The sequence below is a fragment of the Halyomorpha halys genome, unplaced genomic scaffold, assembly GCF_000696795.3.
Source record: "Halyomorpha halys isolate HHAL.00 unplaced genomic scaffold, Hhal_1.1 Scaffold363.1, whole genome shotgun sequence".
NCBI classification, from domain to species: Eukaryota; Metazoa; Arthropoda; class Insecta; order Hemiptera; family Pentatomidae; genus Halyomorpha; species Halyomorpha halys.
Window position 1 is genome coordinate 189379 of NW_027106613.1, and position 7886 is coordinate 197264.

Here is a 7886-nt window from a genome sequence, read left to right on the forward strand (position 1 = left end):
TTTAAAGTTCTATCTAGCTTAAAAAAACACCTTTTATATAATTAACCATGTCATTTTTGTAGAACTAAATGTAAGGAAATACAGCTCTTGCCTTGTACGCTAAGTTATGTTGTTATCTCTCTACTCCTAAATGACATTATCTAGTATCATAGAGAGTTTCTGTCAGGTGACACTTAAATGTTGATGTTGCCCTTATCTTCCTTCCTTTCGTTAACCTCATGAATTACGGCACGCTAGCTTCTGAAAACATGGCGTGAGTTATTACAAACAATATCAATGATTATGGAGCTTTCGCTCTATCATTGACTATTATACATTCTTTTCCTCTTGTTGGATAGGCTCCAACCTGTCATTTCTTTATCTTTCAGCTATCCGTCATAGTTAATGTTCAATGTTAAAGGAGATATTCAGTTTAGGTATCAAGCATAAACCTAAAGTAGCATTTGTTAGTATTGTATATATATAATATAATAAAATAATGTATGTAATAAACATATACTCCCACATTTATCACTTATATTTATCTCTTTTAATAGTAGATGTTTCTGTCAGTTTACCTATCAATAAATCATAAAAAATCTTACCCTTTCTAAGGGTTCACTGAGGAAGTGGGGAAATTTTCAACCTGACTCTCCCTGCCTCCCTTTCCTCATTCTGTCATCTCTTCTTCAATCTGAAAGGTAGTTCCCCCACCCCCTATGTTTATTTGTTATTTTTATTAATTTTATTAATATTTGCCTTTTTACATATTACTATATCTTACATATGCCATATTTACTTAACCTATATTTATCTTTTATACCTATCTCTTAGCCATATTTATAACTATTTCTGACGAGTATTCTTTTACAATTTAAGTCTAGATATGTATTTAAAACTTTGTCACACCTGGTTGTATATATTAGTAGTTTCTAGTCAATCTAATATACTTCCTTATATTATTTGTTTTTCTTATGTACTTCTTACACATAACAATTCTTATGGATTTTTTTTTTATTTTAATGTTTTGTCAGTTCTATAATGTTTTTTTTTTATTTAGTTCTGATGTAGCCCTGCAAAGTGGGGTTAAACGTTGGTTAACAATAAATAGTTTTCTTTTACTATTTTGATACCTTTATTGACCGCTTCCCCGGACTATCTTCCTACAAACTAAATATTAAAATGTGATTAAGTACTCTCTTGTATCGTATTTTACCCCAGAAGGTTATAAACAAAGAATAAACCTTACAAAAGACTACTGGATGTAGGTGGGGATGTATTTTATATACGTGTCAAAGTCTTTGGAGCATGGTTTTGGGGCTCTACTAACATCCAATATACCTGTCCAAAGCAGAATCGTTCAACATGGCGTCAGCTAATTTGACTAAACAAATTACTTTAAAACGCTTTCCTTTGAAAGAGATGTTATAATTTTTTATAAGAAAAAAGCTCTTTAGCACTTCTCCCTTCTAACGTCTTATCTCCACTGCTAAATTTTTCAAACTAACGCCGCGCAGTGCGCTGGTCAAGGACACCTTCCCCCTCAAATTTAATAATTTCACGTATTACTTCAGTGGTTGTGAAGTTTTTTTTTCAGTGATTTTTTTCAAAATTACGAGAAGTTCGTAGAACACGTTTCTTCATCATTCGTCATGTTTCTTTGAAATAAATAACTAAACTGAGGCTTTTTTTGTAGACGTCGAAAAAGGTAAAAGAATGCTAAACAAGGTTAAAGAATACTCCAAAGGGGTTATTAAGTATTAAATAGGATTAAAATATTTACAGTCCCTTGAAATCTTGAATTTGATAAAACTGTCATTTTTTTTTTTTTACTCTCCATTAATTACCATTCTTTTTGGCAATTATTTGATCCAAATTAAAGAATTATGACTGAATATTTTCAAGTGCTTTATCGCCACAGAACATTGCAAATTATTTATAATCTTAAAATTCTTTCTTGAGACTGGCAATTTTTTACTAAATAATTCAAAACACTATCCAAATTATAGTCTCAAAACATTTATTTCATTTACACGTCCAACGTTTCGGCCATCTTCAGGGACAATCTACTACAAAAAGTTTCCATTATATGTATGATCCTACAATCAATTCAAATATTTAACATTATTATTTATAATTTACCTTACCTTAATTTACTATGAAACATATCATTTAACCATTTTAAAAAAAACTTCATACAGGCTATTCTGCCCAGGTCAAAACATTTATATCTATGAACAACATTAAAACCATTAGGTAATCTTATTTTTTGTTAATCAGTATATCTCACATTTGTTTAATTACCTAATAAGTCAAAAATACATTAAAAATCACAGTCAAATTATTTCTCTTTTACCACTATTAATACACTTTATTACAACCTTCCTTGTAACCTTCCTTTACTCAGTTCAAGCATTTAAAAAATTATTTATCATAATTACATTTTTGTCACTTTTTCTTTTTATTACATTAGCAAAATTCCTATCAAGGCTAACTATAATTATCCATATATAAATTATCCTATATTATTTATAAGTTAATCTTACTTAATATCTCTGCATAATGTTGATTTAAATTCCTCGTATCTGTTTTGAAGTTTACTGTGTAATCAATATTTTCAGATATGTAAATGGATTCCAGTATTTTCCTTTTGTATGTATTATTCTCTTTATGTAAAATGAGTGTATTTTCAAAATCAAAAATATGTTGGTTTTTGGTTGCATGTTGGACTAGTGCTGTTTTATTTGGATCCTTCTCTTTATTTTTCAAATCATTATTGTGTTGATAAATTCTGTCACCCAATAATTGCTTTGTCTCACCTATATATATAGCTGGACAATTTAGACAGGGAATTTTATATATTAATCCCGATTGATTTCTTGTATCAATTCTGTCCTTTATTATACTATAATAGTTCTTTATTTTATTATTGGGTCTATGACTTAGGGAGTACTCATCAACATCGTAATCCTTAAATGATTTTTTGATATATAAATTATGTATTCTGTGTTTTTTTTTTGTTTTTTTTTTGTGCCGATTAATTAGTTTGGGAAATTTTAAATCTGTCTGAAAATAAGTCTTATATCTTTTCTAAATATAAAATAGTTACTTAATCAATCAATTACCTGTAACTGTTAATTGTAATAACTATCTAGTTCCTCCTCGCTTCCTATTGCCTCATCCTCAATGTTATCAATGTGTCATCTTTTTTTTTGAATCTGTGCCACTGATGGTGATAGACCACTTGGCGCGGCTTCAGGGTTGGAGGCAAGGTAAGGCAATGAGGGACATACGTGGACTATGTTAAAAGAATAGTTTGAACTATTAGTTAATTATAACTCCTTTATTATAGAATATATTTTATGAATTTCAGTTTATCGGTAGGACCTGTAACCAGTCTTAAGAATGCTTTTCTAGATCATTTGGAGTTTGGTGCAGTTTTGTAATGTAGATTTAACTCATGTGGCATTGGAAATTATTAGACATGAGAAAGACCACCAGCTTGTACATTAACAAATTATTTTCCTACCACTGCTAACAGACTTGAAATACTTTAGTACATATAATTTACCTTTTTACCACGTAGCGTTTTAATAATTACAATGAGTTTTTCTTCTTTTTGTAAATTATCTATTTTCATACCTCTAAATTCATTAAGAATGTTATATATAATTCTTTCCTCATGAAATTCTGAACTAGACTCTTGGAGAAAATACCAAAAATAAGTATACAACTTGAAGTAATCATATTTAAAGTAATAAAGCAAAATGGAGATCTTTTTTTTTATAACATCGTTAATGTTTACCTAGACGTTATGAGTGTGCATAATCAATATTTAACCCGACACAAAACAAAAAACGCGTTTATACAATGGCTTAAAGTAAAAAAGAAAAAGAAATCTTCAAACCAAAATAGTTCGTACATTAATAAAATATTTAAAAATCGTATATATACCTTTCCGGTCGAATATTTTTTCCTGAATCCAGTATTCAACTCAATTTTCAGGACGCATTATAGGATTATTTCCTACTGAAAACCTTTATAGACCTAAGCCGAATTAGATATAAAATTCTACATTTCAGTTCTTGAACATTTTTACGGGAAATTTATTCCATTGCTACTAATTGCCTTCGGATCACCATGTCCTTTAACGCACGTGTCCTGGCATAATACTACAGGTAAATTTGTGCGAAAATAGAAATGACATTGTTGTAACTCAACTAATTAACTCTACAACACAGTATTGAGATAAAAAATTTCTTCTTGAAGATAAATAAGTCACTCTGCGAGGAGTGCTTGGGCTAAATGAATTGAATAAGGCCCGAAGATCAATATTACATTATGAAATGAAATTAAAGGGAATGGAAAAATTATTTAATTCTGGGACAAATTTTTTCCCAGAATAAATACATGGTTCACACATTAAGATTAATTGTCTGGCACGCATTTAAAAATTTTCAGTATACGTATTGAAACTATATATAAACCTTAGGTTATATTATAATAGTAATCAATAATGGTTGTATACATAGCTCACAATGATGCGGAGGTTTGGTTATGTAAGAGGTGAAGAAACAGGTGTTCTTTTAACGAAAGGATGGATGGTGATTGACGAATGGAGATAGGAAGGGGATTCCATAAGGATGATGCACGTATGACGAAGTATTTTCTAAAAGAGGCGATTCTATGGGAGGACATTTATATAGGTTAGGATATGGTGTTTAATGAATGGATGCATGATCGTAGAATGAGGAGGTCAAGGATATAGGTCGGTTTTCTGATTTTAAGAACTTGGAATAGGAAAACACCAAAGAGGTATTGCCTTCGGGAGGTTGGATAGAGCCACTTTAACTCGGTATAGTAAGGGGTGAGACATGAGAGCGCCTTGGGAATCCAAAGATAAATCTAACGAAGCAGTTCATGAGTCATGAGTTAGTTCAGTCTCAAATCAGCAGACCAAGGAACCATAGTCGAAGTGGTGGAAAATAAGAGAGGATACTAGGAGCTGTTGGTCGAAGGTGACTCCAAGGTTTATTGTTTTGGAGTAGAAGTGAATTGGTTGGTTGTTAAGGAAACGTAAGTGTAATAAGGGAGGTAATAAAATAGGCGCTTTTAACCTTTAAGAATGGCCTTCGTCTAGATTTGGAGATAGTCAGCATATATGTGGTATCTTCTGTATATCTGATATCTTCTAGATTTGGAGATAGTCAGCATGTATGTGGTATCTTCTGTATATCTGATATCTTCTAGATTTGGAGATTGTCAGCATATATGTGGTATTGGTTGTGGTGGAATTATAGAGATCATTGATGTAAATGGGAAAAAACGGTGGGTGAAAGTGAGGACCTCTGAGGAACACCTCGTGTCAGAAGGAGGGAGAAAGATGATTTGTTGGGAATCTTGAAATTAATATACATATATATAAAAAAATAAAATAAATAATATTTATTTAACTCGTATGTCGGCTCCTTACGTTATTAATAATTTATTGTTACTATTCCTTATCAGTGGTTTTTTTTTTTTTAAGTCGACTTTAGACTGTTCTCACCTTTACAAATCTCTCCAAAAAGCTGTCATTTTATCATTGTTTAATTCTTATTCCATTAAGTATATTTATACGCTACTTATTTTTTTTTTAAAAAAAAGGAAGGAAAAAAAGAGAAAAAAAGGAGAAAAAAAGTCATATTTTATTATTATATACTTGTCTAGGCTTATTTATCGTAAGATTAAAAATATCGTCTGATTATACTAAAATAAGTATTCTGTGTCTAGCAACCCAATGAAGTTGGGTAGCATAACTTTGTATTTCAATAAAGTTTTTCCTTTTAGTTTCACTTAGATCTTATTAGGAGTTAGTTCAGTTTATAGTTTTCTTTATACTTTAGTTAATACTTGTTTTCAATCATTTCCGCTAATGGATTTTTGTAATTCACGAATTTCCTTCTGCACTAGTTTACTTGGAACCTTGCTCCAGAGGGTGCGTGTCTGATGTTGACTACCTTTATTTGTTTTAACGTATTTTCTCTCTTTCTTTATTCTTTCTTCCTCACCTACCTTATTAAGTTAAGTTCACCACATCTGATTACTGTTAGTCATATTACTTATTACTCTTAGCTTATATAACTTTATTTGTACTTATTTAATTCTGTTATTCTACTTACATATTTAATTAATCAAATATACATACATATTTTAATAAAGCTTTTTTTAAATTTCTGTTGTAAATAATTTTCAATTAGTATATATACTTACTTACTTGATTTACATATTATTCCCGTTTATTTCTTCATTATTACTTTTAATATTAATATATTTTTATTCTATTTTATACTTTTATAATTGTACTATAAACATTTTCCGAATACTACGTATGTACCTATATTATCTGTAATCTTCTTATGTTTTTGACTATTCTGTATTTCCTTGGAATCATTATGGTTGTTTTTTTTCCTTAGCCATGATGAAGGCTTGAAATTCTGGCCGAAGCATTGGTACTAATAAATACGTTCTACTTATTTGTATTCTTCACTGATCATACCCCAACCATCTGTTCCTTATATACGCATGTAAATATCAATAAATTTAGATAAGCAGTAATAAAGTACCAGTTAAAATTTTAAGTGTGTAATAAAATTCACCTATTTCGTTCATCTTCTGACGTTTATTGCTTTTACAGCCACGGATGATAATTTATTTCAAAATTTATTAGAACGATTGACTATAATTTTAAATGAAAATTTCTTTACATAAGTAATTTATTTTTATTAGGTAAATAACTGATAATCAAGATCTGTCACCAAATCCAATATGGTTAAAATTGGTACTTATAAAATGGAAAAATGAAATTTGCCTCAACAAGTAGAAAACAAATTAACAATATATAAAAAAAAAAAAAAAAAAAAAAACTAATAAATTCCATTGAGGATTGAGTGATCTTCAGGTCGAGAGTGTAAATGTGATTAATACTTTTATTTTATTGTAATATTAGTTCAAAATTTGACTTATTTTATTATGTCTTACTTCTTTATATCTTATTTTATTATACTTTATTTCTTCATTTACATAATTTGATTATATTCATTTTATTATTGTTATATTTATTTATATATCATTTACTTTTTTATTTTATTTTTTAATAATCGTATTAATGTGATTACTTATCTCTGTTAAATATTGCTAAAGGTTGTGGTAGATTGTAATTCTTATCAATAAATAAAAAATAAATTCTGCACTGAGATATTGTATAAAAATATTCTAATCTTTTTGATTTTTTGTTTGTCTATTTTGCTTATGAAATGTAGATTCTTCTTCAAATATTAGTTCTTCTCTTCCTTTACTATGTATATTTCTTACATCTGAATAAAATGTGGTATGGATCTGGCGCTTTCCATTTACCAATTTTTCTATTTTTTTTTTTTTTTTTTTGATATTCATGAAGTTTCCATAGTTGATCGAAATTCATAATAAAATAAAACGATAGTTATAGTTATTATATTATAGTTGTAGTAGTCACAAAGGCATTTTATTTATTTATAAATTTAATCTAGATGGTTAACGCTGAAATCAGTCAATTCTGTGAAAATTATATCCATTTATTTCTCTTTTATTTTTTTTTACCGGTGTTCAATCAGTACATGTTTCTACTGTAGTGAACGTTATCATTTGAGGAATTTTCTATCAAAAGTTAATATATCCGCGATTGCAAATAATATTATTTAAAAATTATTATTGGAGCATCTAATACAGATAAGTTAAATTTTTATTAGAAATGTTGATTTGTAACACCTAATTGACAGGAGAAAATTTAAATTTTGAAATAAAGTAAATAGGTTTTAGATTTAGAATTTTAATTTTTCAAAATTAAAAAAAAAGTTACTTTTTAGAAGGAAGTATATAAAAAATTGATT